General features: G+C 48.6%; 1 long non-coding RNA gene across 1 annotated transcript; it reads right to left on the reverse strand.

The window, feature by feature from the left end:
• Positions 1-3,036: 3,036 nt before the first annotated feature.
• LOC139041554 (uncharacterized) lies at positions 3,037-16,378 on the reverse strand. The gene is made up of 3 exons (XR_011496924.1): positions 15,662-16,378; positions 5,900-6,003; positions 3,037-4,224 (listed from the first exon to the last, which is right to left on the reverse strand). It is a non-coding gene; the product is annotated as an uncharacterized lncRNA (long non-coding RNA).
• Positions 16,379-16,661: the final 283 nt, after the last annotated feature.

Here is a 16,661-nt window from a genome sequence, read left to right on the forward strand (position 1 = left end):
GTCCAGGCAAGAGGTGGGAAGATGCGGCCTGTAGCCACATCTGTAGGGGGCTGAGGAGGGGTAAAGGCAAGGTGAGATTTAGGAGGGGTCCAGCAAGGACTTGGTGCTGGCTGGAGGTGAGCAGTTAGGGAGAAGGAACAGTCGGAAGGACTCCCCTTCATCTATGGGTTTGTGTGTGCCTGGGCACCTGGGACATGCAGGCCTCTTAGAGCGACCTGTTCAATTCTGAAAACGCCCTGGACAGACGCTGCATCCGGTCAACAGATGAAGGTGCCATGCCGTGTCTGAGGACGTGGCCTCCAGCCTCCCAGGAGGACCCACACACACACTCTGCCCTAATCCCTCCTTAACTACTTCCTTTCCCCTTTTTTACCTATTCCCGCCTCTCCCCACCCCATCCTCCTCCTCTCTTCTTCTACGAAGAAAGTCCAGAGTCGGCCTAGGCCACCCTTGCCATCTTTCCTTTTTCCCCTCCCAGGGCTAATGAGAGTCCTTGGGACTCAGCCACCACCACCATCACCTCTTCCCTACACACCCTCAATCAGACGCCCCCTCTGGATCTCAAAGCACTGCTTGACTTTTTCGGCGTTTAAGGCAAGGCGAGCGGTTAAGCTCCGGCAGGACTGGGGGTTCTCAGCCCCAGCTCCAGCTATTGCAGACAGATCGTGACTTCTGGGGCAGCGGGGAGAGGCCGAGGGCCTCCAGAGCCGTCTCTCGCAGGCTAGGCTGGGCTCAGGCCGCCGGGGACGTCACCTCTCCGCCGTGCCTCAGTGTCCCCGCGCGGCTGGCGGCAGAGGGGCGGGCCGGCCGGGGGGCGGGGCGCGGGCGGGGCGGGCCGGGCCGGGCCGGGCGCCCGGGCAGGAGGCAGCTGCATATCTGCGGTCCCGACCACAATTGCTGGGAGTCGCGTCCCGGAGACTGGCGGCGCTGACTCTGCCCGCTGCGGCCGCCGCGCCGATTAGAGCCCGAGAGGGAGCGCCAACCGGGGGAGGGGGGGAGGGCGGCGGCGCGGAGCTCCGGGCGCCCCTTTCCCCTCCGCCCCGCCAGCGCCCCCGGCTGCCCTGCCCAGTCCTCTCTCCACTGCCCGACCGGGATGGGAGTTCGGCCTCCACAGCCCTGGCTTTTTCGAGGCCTGGCCCCCAGACGTCCTTCTCTGGATCCTGCAGCGCCCGAGGTCCCGACGGCGCCAACATCCGGTGGACCCAAGACTGCCAGCCTCTCGTGCCCTTTCTCTTCCTCATCCCCTGACACAGAGAGGAATCTGAATCTCAGGGCTCCCCCATTGCCTCATCCCCTGCTCCTCGCAAGCATTCTCCAGGCAGTAGTAATTCCAGGCGAAGAAGAGGTCAGACTGGAGAGGACAGGCATTCAGAGGCCAGAGCACCCCCTGCTGGCTGGCCCGAAGCCCCTGCCCCTCCCCCTCCAGCTGTGACCTCCAGCTGTGGTGGTTGGGAAGAGCTGGCCTCTTTGATCTAGGAGCGTGGCCACCCCCTCCAGGCGCCCCATTAACCTCCATTATCCCAATTAGGCAGCCCTCCCAGTCTTGGATCCAAGCTTCAAAGCCCCCTCAGTGGGGAGAAGAGGGGGCTGTATCCTATGCCCCCCACCCCAAGCCACATCACTTTCAGACAAGACCCAGGTGTCCTGGTCCCCAGCTTGGGAACATAAAAGGGACCCCCAGGGGCCACCCAGATCCCAATCCTTAAACCTCACTAGAAAGAGAACCCGATAAGAAAAGGAGCCCTCTTTTGCTGGCTCTCGCTTTTCTTGCATTAAATGATGTAGGTAGCAGCATCCAGGTTCCTGGCTGACCTGAGCTCCCCATCAGCTTATCCTGCCTTATCCCATGGAGAGGGGAGCCAAGAGCCACCCCTCCTCCCTTAATCCCATCTCAACACTCCCTTCCCCCCTCCCTTCTGGAACAATTTCCGCTGGGGGAGCCGGAGCAGGGCCCAGCACAGTGGCCGCTTCCTGGAACATTTTCCTGTATCCGAAACCGCGGCTCCCTCCCCAGGGACTGGCTGATCAAGGCCAGATGGGAGCAGGGATGGGGGAGGAGAGGGAGCTAGGCTCTCACCATCACCCCCTCCCAACACATGCACACCACAGGGAGCCCCTGCCCTGACACACAAAGGCACACACCACATGCCACAGTCACACACCCATGGGCATTCATGGCGACACTCGTGAACCACAGGGGCAGGTCTTAGAAGGAGACACACAAAGTCACATAAATACATTCAACATGCACATGGATGATCACCCTCTCTCTCCCCAGTCCCTTACCCTTCTCAAGTCTCCTTGGACCCTGGGCCTTCCTTGCCAGCTAAGGAGACCTTAGGAATCTAAGAACAAAACAGGACAGCAGGGAGGCCTCAGTTAACAGACGGTGAGGGGACAGATGGAGACATCTAAGGCAGCCTGTGTCCTGCCAGACAACACCCACCACCCCATTCCACTTCTGGATGGCTCTCAGGCCTGACTCCTCTTTCCAGGATCCTGGAAACCCAGGTAGAGAAAGTCCAGGATGCTCCTCCTGGGTGCTACCCTCAGAGCACTTTCTGGTTGCTTCCAAATTCCTGGAGAAGCATATGGTGTCCAGTGGGCTGACTCATGGCAGCCAAGGGACAAAAAAGAGGGTGAGAATATGAAGCTCCAGGGGGCTTTGGGGACCTGGGGACCTATGGCCTCATTGGTGACAGCTTCCATCTCATGGTCCCTTCCACCTCAGCCAGGGAGGTTGAGAAGAAGAGCGAATGTGAGGACTGTGCCCCCAGTGCAGCCCATTCTTTAGCCTTCTCCTCTTCTGCCGACTGGCTTTCCAGTACCCGCACCTCATTCTTACATCCCACATGTTTGTCTTTTGCTGGGAAGGGTACAAATTTGGGCATGGATACAAAATGAGACAGAGCATTGGAAAAGCTGAGGATGGAGATACACACTCTGCTCTTTTCTGGAATATCTCACTGGTTTAGGGGAAATATTTGAAACTGTAAAGTTCTGGAAAATCTGGGAGATAGGGTCACCACAGAGGGATGAGGGAATAGGGTAATCATGGAAAGAACTAAAGCTAATCAGCCCGGGTTGTGTGACCTAGTTAGAAGGCATTGCCCCTCCTTCTCAAGCTCACCTGGGGAGGAAATGCCTCAAGCCATCTTTACTTGTTTAATGGTTTACCTGTCTAACTATCTAGAAGTCCTTTGTTTGGTATAACCATCATCTTCCATCTCCCTAGTTAGCCTGCAATTTCTTGCTCTAGCTCCAGTATAAAAGCCTGCGAATCAATTTAGTAGTCAATAGCATTTATTGAGTGGTCCCTTAGGTGAAATAATACAGAGAAAATGATACATAGGACCCTCTGTGCTTGCTCTTTGGGATCTTAACAGCCTGATTAGGGGGAAATGATACATGAAAAAAACTAGGGACCATATTTGAAAGCATTTACCTCTTAGTGCTTTGGTTTCCTCATCTGAAAATAAATGAATTTGGCTATATCTAATTGAGAACCACTGACTTCGATGAGCTTTGAGGGTTTTTTTCTGATTTACTTGCGAAATGCTAGAATGAGTCTTTAATGATGCAATTCATTAATAAAAAGCATCTTAATATGTTAAACAAGAAAAATCACACCATCAATTTAATAGATGCTAAGAAGACATTGGACAAAGTTCAAAATGGCTATTCTTTTTTTTTTTTTGAAAGATTTTAAAAATTGGCTATTCTTAATAAAACTCATTTAAAAAACTAGGATTCAATCAATGGTAGAGATTATTAGTATTTTGGTTCCTTCCAGCTCTAAAGTTCTAGGGTTTTGATTTCCTTTCTTGGAACTGAAATCAGGTTTCTTGTCGGGTGGGGGGAGGTTCTGACTTACAAAGAGAAAAACTAAAGATAAAGAGAAATAGGCTGGTAGGCATCAGGCACCCAGCAAGGCTGTGACAAAGTAGAGATGGTCTCCCAGGGGTCCTGACCACCTGCCAGCCAGGGCTTCATTTCAGGTAAAGACCAAAAAACAACCATTGATTGTTATTTTCTATTATCTCCCAGGCACGGTGGGGTCCCAGGAAAGACAAAAACATATAAAATACAACGACCCTTGCCCTAGAGTGGCCCATAGGCTTAAGTTAAGAACATTCTCTTTTCCAAAGTGGTGTCCACAGTGTGCTTCTCAGAGTAGCCAACAGGACCCGTAGGCTCAGGGTGCAGGGCAGCAAAGCAGGGGCACTAAAACAAATGGAAACTTTGACATAATTCGCTGTTCATATTTTAAAAAATAAAAGCATTGAAGTAGTCATAATAAGAGAAATCAGAATTTTGTGGCACATCCTGATTTGTACTTACTTTACTTTTAGTATTGTTTGTCTCTTGAAGCCCTTATGCTAGAGGTGTGCACCCCAATCTTTTCAGAACTTAAGATCTTTAAGGGTCTTAACTCCATCCAGCTCAGCTCAGTGTGCTGGAATAGCAGAAATGTCGATGCGTGCTGCGAATGGGAATGGGAAAGAAAAACTCGGAGGGAAGGGCTGTGTGCAAACAGCTTCTAGACTTTTTCAGACAGGACCTTCGCTAGACCCGCGGCTCTAAAAGAAGAATGAGCAAGGCTGCTCAGGACCACCAGGTGGCAGGAGTGAGCTGCTCAAGGACTCCGCCTATCACGCCCACCCACTCCCGGGCTTGTGTCGGGGGCAGAGCGTTGGCCCCTTTTTGCAGCGGGCAGTGGCAGAGCTGTCGGCGCTGAGGCAAGGGCTGGAGTGGGAAGAAGTCTCAGAGGGTTATGGTACTGATTCTGCCCCTTCCCCCAGTCTTGGCTCAGAGAGGGCAAGGCCCTTGTCAAAGGTCCAAAGGTGTCCTGACTCCTAGGCCAGAACTCAGTGAGCAAGGATCTATTTCCTGCCCCGCCACCTGCTTCCTTCCTTTCACAGACAGGTCCTGAGCATCACTGTGTGCCAGGTATGTGCTAGAAGTGTCCAACAGAGCATTTCACAAGAGGTGCACAATCAGTGGAAGAGAGCCTGGTGAACAGCCACGCTCCTGTGACGCTGGGAGGCGGCTGAAGTAGTGGTTAAGTGCTGTGTTGGAAGTCAGACAGACTAGGATGTGAATTCAAGCTCCACCACTGGCTAGTTGTGCAAACTCTGTGAGCCTCAGCCTCCTTGTCTGTAAAATTGGAGTGAATGATCCTCATAGAAGACCAAGAAGATGATGTACAAAAATTCACTGCCTAAAACAATTTTTTTAATTGCTTTTTGGTGAGGAAGATTGGCTCTGAGCTAACATCTATTGCCAATCTTCCTCTTTTTTTTTTTCCTCCCCAAAGCCCCAGTAACTAGTTGTGTATCATAGTTGTTGATCCTTCTATTTCTTCTACGTGGGATACTGCCACAGTATGGCTTGATGAGTGGTGTATAGTTCCACACCTGGGATCCAAACCGGCAAACCCCAGGCCGCCCAACCAGAGCACAGTGAACTTAACCACTATGCCACCCGCCGGCCCCTAAAATTTTTTTCAATAGAATCCACTGCCTGCCATATAGCTGTTATTATATTACAAATGCTGAATGCTAGGGGAGCAGCACCCCATTCAGTCTTGAGGAGACTTCCTGGAGAAGGTGACCAGTGTGTAGACACTTGAAGGATGAGCGGCAGATTTATAGGGGAAGCAGGGAGAAGTGGTGGCAGTGGGTCAGGGTGGAGGGAGGTGGGCAGAGAGGGAGTCGACAGACAGACTCTGGGAAGCATGGATACAGAGCCCCTGGTTCACTGGCTGCAAGGACAAGGACAAGGACAGGGCTAGCTTCCCAGATTTGAGGCTGGCATAGTCTGGATTCTCTTCATGAATCAACATGCATTTAGTGAGTACCTATTATGAAAGGGTGCAAGAGATAATGAAGGGGCTAACCTGGTGGTGCAGTGGTTAAGTTAGCACATTCCACTTCTCCGTGGCCTGGGGTTCACTGGTTCGGATCCTGGGTGCGGACGTGGTACCGCTTGGCAAAAGCCATGCTGTGGTAGGCATCCCACATATAAAACAGAGGAAGATGGGCACGGATGTTAGCTCAGGGCCAGTCTTCCTCAGCAAAAAGAGGAGGACTGGCAGCAGTTAGCTCAGGGCTAATCTTCCTCCAAAAAAAAAAAGAGAGATAATGAAGATAAATGAAAAAAATAAAGGCCTGATCTTTGTTTCTGTAGGAAGCCTACAGAAATTGGGAATAAGAAAGGGCAGGGGCCCAAACCTCCTGCTCCAAGCTCGGCCGGCCTGCTCCTCCTCACCTCCAGCCTCCTCCTCACGCTCACTCTTCCCTCACAAGACTTGTTAGCGCTGAGGCCGGAGGCTGCCGGGAAAGTCCAGTGAGGGGGCTGCCCACTCCCTACCACCCACATTTTTACACCACTCAAGCCTGGCTAAGATGAACATGAAGCCTACCTGAGGGGGTAAAATACATTAAAAGACAATCTTTTAATAAAATCGTTGTTAAGTTCTTTACAGGCTACAGTGGCACTTCCCCTGCAGCAACTCATTTGATCTGTACAAGAGCCTTATCAACGAGGCGAGTATTTTTAGGTCTTCTGATGGAGGAAAGAGAAGTTTAATGATGTAAAAAGACTTGTCCAAGGTTATTCATCTAATAGATGCTAAACTCGGGTCTCTCAGGGAAATGTAAGAGAGCAGAAAGCAGTCTCTCTTTTTTACACTGGGAAAGGACTTAACATTAAGAGGATGCTCTCCATGGGGATGTTGGGAATGGAGTATGGGACAGACATCTCAGAGGAAGAGGATGCTATGCCGAGTCCTGAAAGATGTGAGGGTAATAGAAAAACCAACAAGGAAAGAAAGGGGGTCCCAGGCAGAGGGAACAGCTCGAATGAGTCAGGGCGGTATAAATGAGCATGACACATTTGGAAAACTGCAATTAGCTAAGGGTGGGGGGAAGGAGCAGGAGACGACTGAGAGATGGATGGGGGCTAGATCCTGAGGGCTGCCTTTGTCATCCTGAGGAGTTTGTGCTTTATCCTAAGGAAATGGGGAGTCATCGAAGGAAGTGGAGCAGGAAGGTGAAATGGTCAGATTTTTATTTTAGAATTATCCCCATGAGGAAATATTTCACAGAACCTTAAGAGAACATTCATGACAGCTTTGCAGCATCAGGAAGCTAGTTCTCTATCTCTAAGGGGAAACGATGCAACAGAAGTGATGAACCAGATATATCTATAGCAACATGGATAAATCTTAAAAAAGAGTATTGTGTAAAAAAAGTAAAACAATTAGATTTATAGCACAATTGAATTCTACATGCAAATTAAACGCACCCACAAAATGAGGATACATATATATTCAGGGACAAATAAACACATTAGAGTCGTGGTTATAGGGAGGTGGGGAAGGGCTTAGGAATGAAGAGGGGGGAAAAATAAACCAGGAGGGGCCTTGTATGAACTCAAGTATGATAGTGCAGTATGAACTGAAGCATATGATTAACTTATTGACTCTTTGCACCCAGATTGGGGAAAAAAAAAAAAAGATCCTGTTTTCCAGACTCCCATTTCCCCATTTAAAATCCTTCGAAAGTTCTCCATAATCTAGAAGATAAAGTCCAAGGCTGTCTGTGTCTAGAGCTCTATGTCTAGCATACTTAGCTGCTTTCCTTTGCCCTCTGTCCAGAATGTCCTTATAACTGTGGTTTTCAATTCTGGCTGCATATTGGAATGAGTTTACAAGCTTCAAAAGTGTATAGATGTCTGAGCCTCGATCAACCCCAGAGATACTGATTTGGTTGGACTAGAATGAGGCCATGGATGGGTGTTTTGTTTTTTTGAGGAAGATCAGCCCTGAGTTAACATTGCCAATCCTCCTCTTTTTGCTGAGGAAGACTAGCCCTGAGCTAACATCCATGCCCATCTTCCTCTACTTTATATGTGGGACGCCTACCACAGCATGGCTTGATGAACGGTGCTATGTCCACACCCAGGATCCGAACCGGTGAACCCCAGGCCGCCAAAGCGGAACGTGCGCACTTAAGCGCTGCACCACCCGGCAGGCCCCTGGATGGGTGCTTTTTTTTTTTTTTAAATGTAGTGCTTTTCTTTTTTTTTTTTCCCCCTTTTTAAAGATTTTATTTTTTCCTTCTAGTTGTGGCATGTGGGACGCTGCCTCAGCATGGTTTGATGAGCAGTGCCATGTCTGCGCCCAGGATTCGAACCAACGAAACACTGGGCCACCTGCAGCGGAGCGCGCGAACTTAACCACTCGGCCACGGGGCCAGCCCCTGGATGGGTGTTTTTTAAAAGATCCTTAGGTAGGTTAAGAATCATGATCTCCTCCCCAGTTCAGGTGTTCCCAGGCTGGATCAGGGTTTCCTTACATGTTCACTTTGTCAGTGCAATTCCTATTGTCCAGTCATCGAAACCATTCATCTCAGCCTAGTGGGATTGATCAAGCCTTTTGTATCTCACTCTTCTGCTTCAAATCTTTGAGTGGCTTCCCTTACCCCCAAGATGAAGCCCAGACTTCTTGATGAATCCTACAATTCCTCCTGGTTGTGGCTTACCTTTAATTCATTCATCTAGCAACCTGTGTCAAGTGTCTATTGTGAGCCGAGCACTCTGGTACAGACAGTGGGGACAAAGAGGCAAACAGGAGCGGCACAGTCTTCTCTCTCACGGAGTTTACAGTCTTTGGGGGAAGACAAAAGCTGAAGGAGTAATGACAGGGTCATGTGGGACCTACGGCTGTGTCAGGAGTTGGGGAAGGAAGGCTTCCCTGAGGAGAGTCCAGAAAGGTCTGGAAGTTAGGTTGGGGTAGAGGGAGAGAGGAGTGTTCCTGGCAGAAGGAGCAGCATGTGCTGGGCCCCTGGCCTGGGGACAATCATGCACACTGGGAGAACTGAAAACGAGCGTGGACAAAGGGGAGGAGACGATGGCCAGACTTGAAGACCAGATGACTCAGAGCCTTATGGCCAAGTTCAGGTTGGGACACTTTATCCCAAGGGAGCTGGAAAGCCTTGAAAAGGTTTAAGCAGGGGAGTGTAATACAATCAGATGAGCTTCTAAAGAAGGATCTAGTGGGTAGACAGTGGAGCATAGATTGGATTTGGGTGTCCCCAAATCTCATCAGCCTCTCCTTTGCAGGCAATATTTTGGGGTCTTTTACTGATGGTTAAATTCATCTCCTGTGACTTGGTTGCGTTAGCTAAATGATCGGAATGTGACCCTGTTTACAAACTCCTGGAAACAGCAATAGAATTCCTCACTGTGTTGGGTCATTCAGTAAACACTCACTAGGGGGTTATTTTGTGCCTGGCACAGGTCCAGGTGTTGAGGATATGAAGATAAATAAGACCCAACTCAAGGTAAAAAAAGAAAAACAGATTTGATCCATAAAAAATAAGTTCTAGGGGCCAACCAGGTGGCAGAGTGTTTAAGTTCACACACTCCACTTCGGTGGCCTGGGGTTCTCAGGTTTGGATGCCAGGTTCGGACCTACACAGAGCTCATCAGGCTCATCAAGCCATGCTGTGGCTGCATCCTCCATACAAAATAGAGGAAGGTCAGCACAGATGTCAGCTCAGGGTCAATCTTCCTTATTTAAAAAAAAAAGTTCTATTGCATAGATAACAATAACAAAGTTAAAGGGCAACTAACAGGAAGAAAATATTTCCAATATTTTTTAAAAGGATTAGCATCTAGTATTTATGTATATCTAAAAATTTAAAATAGGGGCCGGCCCAGGGACTCAGCGCTTAACTGCACACGTTCCCCTTCGGAGGCCCAGGATTCGCTGGTTTGGGTCCCAGGTGCAGACGTGGCACTGCTTGTCAAGCCATGCTGTGGTAGGCGTCCCACATATAAAGTAGAGGGAGATGTTAGCTCAGGGCCAGGCTTCCTCAGCAAAAAGAGAGGAAGATTGGCAGCGGATGTTAGCTCAGGGCTAATCTTCCTCAATAAAATAAAAGAAAATAAAATGGGTGCATTTTGGGGCCGGCCCGTGGCCGAGTGGTTAAGTTTGCATGCTCTCTTCGGCGGCCCAGGGTTTCACAGGTTCGGATCCTGGGCAGGACATGGCACCATTCATCAAGTCACGCTGAGGCGGCATCCAACATGCCACAACTAGAAGGACCCACAACTAAAAATATACAACTATGTACCCGGGGGGCCTTTGGGAGAAAAAGGAAATATAAAATCTTTAAAATGGGTGCATTTTATTATGTAAAAATTATACCTCACTAAAGTTGATTTTTTTTTTTTTGAGGAAGACCAGCTCTGAGTTAACATCTGCCGACAATCCTCCTCTTTTTGCTGAGGAAGACTGGCCCTGAGCTAACATCCATACTCATCTTCCTCTACTTTATATGTGGGACGCTACCACAGCATGGCTTGACAAGTGGTGCCATGTCTGCATCCGGGGTCCGAACGGGTGAACCCTGGGCAGCCAAAGCGGAAGGTGCACACTTAACCACTGCACCACCGGGCTGGCCACTTGAATTTTTTTTAATCTCAAAAAACAAAACAGGGGCCAGCCCCATGGCCGAGTGGTTAAGTTCATGCGCTCTGCTTCGGTGGCCCAGGGTTTTGCCAATTCAGATCCTGGGCGCCGACATGGCATCGCTCATCAGGCCATGCTGAGGCGGCGTCCCACACACCACAAGTAAAAGGACTCACAGCTGGAATACACAACTATGTACAAGGGAGCTTTGGGGAGAAAAAGGAAAAATAAAATCTTTTAAAAAAAACCCAAAAAAACAAACAAAAAAAACAATCGACAGGGAGAAAATATTTGATACATTTTATTCTAACAAAGAATTAATATCTAATACACATAAAGAGCTTCTTTAAGTCAAATGATTCAATAGAAAAATGGACAAAGGACACGAAAGGACAATTCACAGAGGACAAAATACGAATGGACAATAACATAGAAAAGACACTTGTCCTTGTAAATCTCAATAAGTCAGGGGAAAAAATTTCAATCACGGAATTGTCAGATTGACAATTATTTTAAAAATTGGTGAGAACGCAGGGAAACTATCACTTTCACAGTGTTGGCATGAGTGTAACTGGAAATGTCTTTGGAAGAGAGTTTGTCAGTGTATCAAAATTTTAAATCTGTATAATCTTGACAAGGCAATTCTACTTCTAGCAATGTATACTGATAATACTAATATGTGCCGAATGCTGACTGTGTGCCAGGATTCTTTTTTTTTTTTTGAGGAACATCAGCCCTGAGCTAAACACTGGCAATCCTCCTGTTTTTGCTGAGGAAGACGGGCCCTGAGCTAACATCAGTGCCCATCTTCCTCTACTTTATATGTGGGACGCTTACCACAGCATGGCTTTTGCCAAGTGGTGCCATGTCCACACTCAGGATCTGAAGCAGAGAACCCCGGGCCGCCGAGAAGTGGAATGTGCGAACTTAACCACTGCTGCTGAAGCGGAGCAGGAGAACTTAACCACTCGGCCATGGGGCTGGCCACCAGGATTCTAACCATAGTCAACTATTCCATGGAGCAAATACTCTTATTTCCTCATTTTACAGATGAGGTAAGTGAGGCACGGAGGTTAAGTGACTTGCCTAAGGTCATACAGAGTAAGTGACAGAGCCAGGATTCACACCCATGGTCTGTTTCCAGAACCTGTGCTCTTAACCGCTCTGCTATATAGCTCTGCGCTCGCTCCTAAATGCCATACATGGGCACAAATATCTATGTACAAAGGTGTCTGCTGCAGAAGAATTTGAAATGTTAAGAAAGAATGAAATAAACTAACATGACAAGATCTTTAACATATTCTGTTGTTTTAAAAAAAACAAGCTATAGAATAAAACTTAAAATACCCATTCACATAAAAAATATCAACAACAAAGAGATATATGTGAACATAGGAAGTGAGCTCAAAAGAAGAGAGGTTTTGTTCGCTGTTGTGTCTTTATTGCCACAGCAGACAGTGCCTGGCACATAGGAGGCATTGAGTAAATATCTGTAGGATAAATGCATAGGAAGGGGACTGAAAAGCTGCAAAGCCAGCTCTTCCCTGGCGAAGGTGGCTCCCTACTCCGGAGAAGAGAGAATGGCGTGTGCAGTGAAGCGGGATGTGCGTATCTCAGCACACTTCAGGTTCAAGCTTATACAAAGAGAGGATGTTCAAGTGTTACTTGGGCAGTAAAAACAAAAAAGAAACAAATAAAAAAAAAATCCCACGTTTTCATTTAACTTCTCTGCAACCCTTCCAGATGAGCAATGATATCCTCATTTTATAGGTGAGGCAACTAAGGCTCACCGAGGTTAAGTAACCTGCCTCAAGTTGTAGTTACTAAGCCTGGACGTGAACTTTAACCTTTGGCTCCACCTCACTCCACTGTGTTTAGAAATGTACAGACAAGTAAATGCAACAAAAAGTTGACGGCTGCAAGGTGGAAGGCAGCAGAGGTTGCAATGGGGACATGTGGAGAAGTGTGGCCAATTCTAGAGTGAGGAGGGATATTTCTGGAAAGGATTCTGGAGATGAAGCTTGATCTAAAACTTGAAAGGTGAGTTTTTGAAATACTGTGGGGGAAGGGCACACCTGTGTGTATATCAGTGGGACGTCACAAGGGAAACCATTTGGCCTATTTTGTGAATGATAAGTAGTTGAGTGGACGTGGCTGGAGCTCTGTGTACATCTCTAGGTGAAAGGTAGGGCCTGGAAAGATTTGATTTGACTTGGACCAGATAATGAGATCTGTGTTCAATAAGACAGACTCCCTGGGGCCAGTGGAGCCTATTCTGAAGATCAACCTGGAGACAAGGAATCCATTCTCTATGGTAACATCACCAAGTAAGCAACATGGGGATGCTTAACTAAGGCAGAGAGGAGGGATATGGAGAGAAAGGAGGGATGAATCCGCAAGACATTTGTGGAATAAGATTGACGGGACTTGATGACTGATTACTGCTGGGAGGGGGAATGGTGGGAGTCTGAAGAGAGTAGAAGTTTGTTGGGGACAAAACTGGGCACAAGGCCCCTTGAAAAGGGATCACTTGTGTATGCATCTCCATTGCTGCATGTAAGACAGGCTATTATAATTCACCGTGTATGAGTCGGCCTCCTCTACTAAGCCAAATTCCTTGAGGCAGGACCATGATGTGTTCATTACACCTTCCCCAGTGTCTAGTGTCCTATCTTGCCCAGGGCATGTTCAACGCTGAATGAAAGAGCACAGCAGAGACTGGCTTTGGTTGGGGGTGGGGAGGTAGGGGGGAATGGTGGAGGATAAATAATCACACAGGTTGGGAGGCAGGAAGCTCTCCAGCCTACTGCCTCCTTCCTTAGCTCTGGTCAGAAGCCTGCCCCAGGGGAGACTGCTCAATTCTCCTCAGTCCTTTCCTTCTCTGGGTTAGCCACACAGTGTGGTAGATGCCAACTGGCTGAGACATGGGTGGCTTCAGTGTCTCCCCCAAATTCTGGTACCACCACCCAGAAACTAATTTTAAAAAGACACAGTGGGGCAGGCCTCAGACTTCGACATTGTTTCTCTAAACCACCAAACCTTGAGATGTATGGCAAGAGGTGCCACGGCTTTAGCACTATGCCATAATAGGCTGACGTGGCAAGGAGAAAAGAGCAGAGAGCAGCTGAGAAGGGGTGAACTCCAGCAGAAAGGAAAGGAGGCCATGGACCTGAGACCAGGCATGTGAAAGGAGAAAGGAGCCAGTGGGTATTTTAATTATGATTAAATGAAAATTTTGTAACCATTTATATTATTAAAAAATCATTTAAATCAAAATAGAGAAGAAAACAAATCTGATATAACTATAATCTGAACTTAACAATTATTACTATTTACCATATTTAGGTCAGTAATTCTTTTTTTTTGAAGTATTATAAGGTAACTTGCAGACATTATGACATTAAACCCATAAATATTTTGATATGCATTGCTATAAAAACATGTTCTTATATAATCCCAATGCTATTGTTACTAATGTCATCTAATTCCCAGTCCATATTCAAATTTTCCCAGCTGCTCCAAAATGTCTTTTTACAGTTGGTTTGTTCAACATAGGATCACGTCGCACGTGACTGTTTTGCCTCTTAAGACTTTTTAAAGCAAGAACGGCCCTCCCTCCTCTACTCCATGCCACTGACTTGAAGAAACGGAGTCAGTTGCCCTACAGAATGTCCTACCTTTTGGATTTTCCTGATTTGTTTCTTTGTGTTTTCACTTACCTTGTTCCTCCAGCCCCCATATTTTCTACAAACTGGGATTAGCTCCAAAGACTTCCTTAGATTCAGGTTCACTATTTGTGGAAAGAGTATTTGGTAGGTAACGCAGGGTGTTCATGTTGCATTACATCAGGGCCACATCATGCACATGTCTGGTGGTCTGATTCAGTGGTTTTGAAGCTGCTGGAGGAAGCTAAGCCTGAGGGGATCTCAGCAGCCAACCGCCTATGGACCTGGAAGCTGAGCTCTGACTGGGCGGACCTGAACCGGCACAGAGTGGGCTGAGGTCAGGGAGGAGGCACTCGGAAGCACCTGCCTATGTCGGCCGCTTGGACTGGCTGAGCCCTTGGGCAGGAGTGAGCAGAGGGTCTTGGGACAGAGATCCCACACAGGCAGCGATGCCTCCCTTCAACCCTACTGTGTGTGCCTTGCAGGAATGAGAAGGCAGAATTCCTCAGGATTGGGGGTGGAACGTTCCAAGGCCTGTTCACTCTGTCCTGCAGGCTCCCCTCATGGAGAGCTGGGAGCCTTCCTCTTCAGCTCTGGGCCCTTTGGTGGCGGGCCTGCTGGTGACATGGCTCAGAGAAAATTCCTGACTCTACTAGCTCAGTTTTTCTTGCTCTCTGGCTTCCAGTTTCTGCCTTAAAATACTCTTTAATTGCTCTTAAACTTTAGAATGTCAGTGCTGGAGGGACCTTGTAGATCATCTAGATTAGCCCCCTCACTGAAGAATTCTCATTCTCCCTCATCCATCCTTAGAAATGGCTGCATGTAAGATGGTGAAGCCAGGATGGCACATGTATTTGCCCAGACCTCAATCATTCACACTCTACCTTCATAATTTTTACCATTATCAGGTTCCCCCGTTCCATAGTATACCATTAATTTTTTCTTCATCTTAACAATAACCTCTGTGAAATGATAGGTTCGATTTCTTTCTAAAATTCATTAAAAAAACACAGAAATGTTCAGATTTCACCAGTGGTAAGTGGTGACACTTTGGGAAATGCTGGAGAAGCAGAATTGGCATCAGGGAGACCCAACTCTGCCTTGAGACCTCAGTTGGGCACACTTCTCAAATTCTGAATTTATTTCCCAAAATCAGTAAGAAGGGGATACTGTAACGTCTATAGGTGTTAGTTACTAGTCTTGTGAGTGACTGAAGGAAAGTTCTTCCTGAAGCCTCCCGGGGACCTAGTCCATGCACCACCGAGGGCCTGCAGCGGTGGTAAGGGCTACCCCTCAGCTGGGCACCAGCGTCAGGGAAAACCCCTCTGGGAGGCAAAAGTCTGTGACACTCCAGTCCTCTCCCACCTTTCCCTTTCTACATCTCCCTGGCCGCCCCGAGAAGGAATCAACTTGCCGTTCCAGGGCCTTTCCCCCACATGTACCACCCACTCGCCCTGGAGACAGTGAAAACTTCCGGAAGAAGAGACGAGAAGTCAGGTGTCAGGCTTCTACTAACCTCAGCTGGCCGCTCGGCTGCAGGGAGGGAGGGCAAAGCCGGAAGGAGGGGTTTGCGGTTGGGGAGAGCCAGATGGCCCACCCCTAGCCGGAAACTGGGGGTGGAGAGGTTCAGGCCCAGCCCACACCACTAAGCCGGCTCAGGCTGGGCCGGAGAGGGCCGCAAACCCCACCCCATTCCTCTGGGCACCTCGTGGCCCAGGCGGGTTTGTTTATGAATTCAGCCCCCTCCTCCCCCAGCCCGGCCCTCCGCCCGCCCCGAGTTCCGTGGGAGGGGGAACCCGGGCCAGCCCCTGGCCGGTCTCTCTCCCTTCCCTGCCCTTCCTTCCTCCAGTGTCTGCTGTGGATGCCCGAGGAGGGCAGGTCGTTTTCCCAAACCTGTTGAGCCTGTCGGGGCCATTCTCCTTTCTGGGAATGGGAAGCTGGGTGGTGGTGAAACTCTGTCCTCCACACTGGACTCTGGAGGGGATTCAGGGCTACGCGTTCCAGGAGAGGAAGGGGAAACTGCTTCCTTTTTGGTTAAAAGAGGAACTTTTGTTTTTTTAATGCTGAACTGGCAGGCAGGACCCCAGTCACCCTTGGGGTGCAGAGGTCTGGGTGGAGGTGGAGTGACTGGTGAGGGTAGATTGGCGTTGAGCACCGGCTTCCCAGGTCTGGTGAGCCTGGGATCGCCAAGGAGTCTGAGGGGGTTGGATACTTCGGGGAAGAGAAATGTTTTGATGATGTGTTTATTTCAAGCTGGAGTCCCCAGGGGTCAGATTTAAATGTTCGGGAAAACTCTTGTTTGCTCAGTTTTGGGTCTGGGTTCCTCTTCCAGCCTCCTGGGTGCTGGAGCCTGCCTCTAGCTCTCAAGAATGCAGATGGATTGTGGAACTTGTCGGCAATTTCTCTTCCTCTTCCCCACCATGTCTCAAACCACCTCCGCTTTTATTTGCCAAACGGTCTTCAGACTTCAGCTGGGTTTACAGCCAGGGCTGTCTTCTTGCAGCCCTCTTCAAAAA

Source organism: Equus asinus, chromosome 22 (assembly GCF_041296235.1).
Source record: "Equus asinus isolate D_3611 breed Donkey chromosome 22, EquAss-T2T_v2, whole genome shotgun sequence".
NCBI lineage: Eukaryota > Metazoa > Chordata > Mammalia > Perissodactyla > Equidae > Equus > Equus asinus.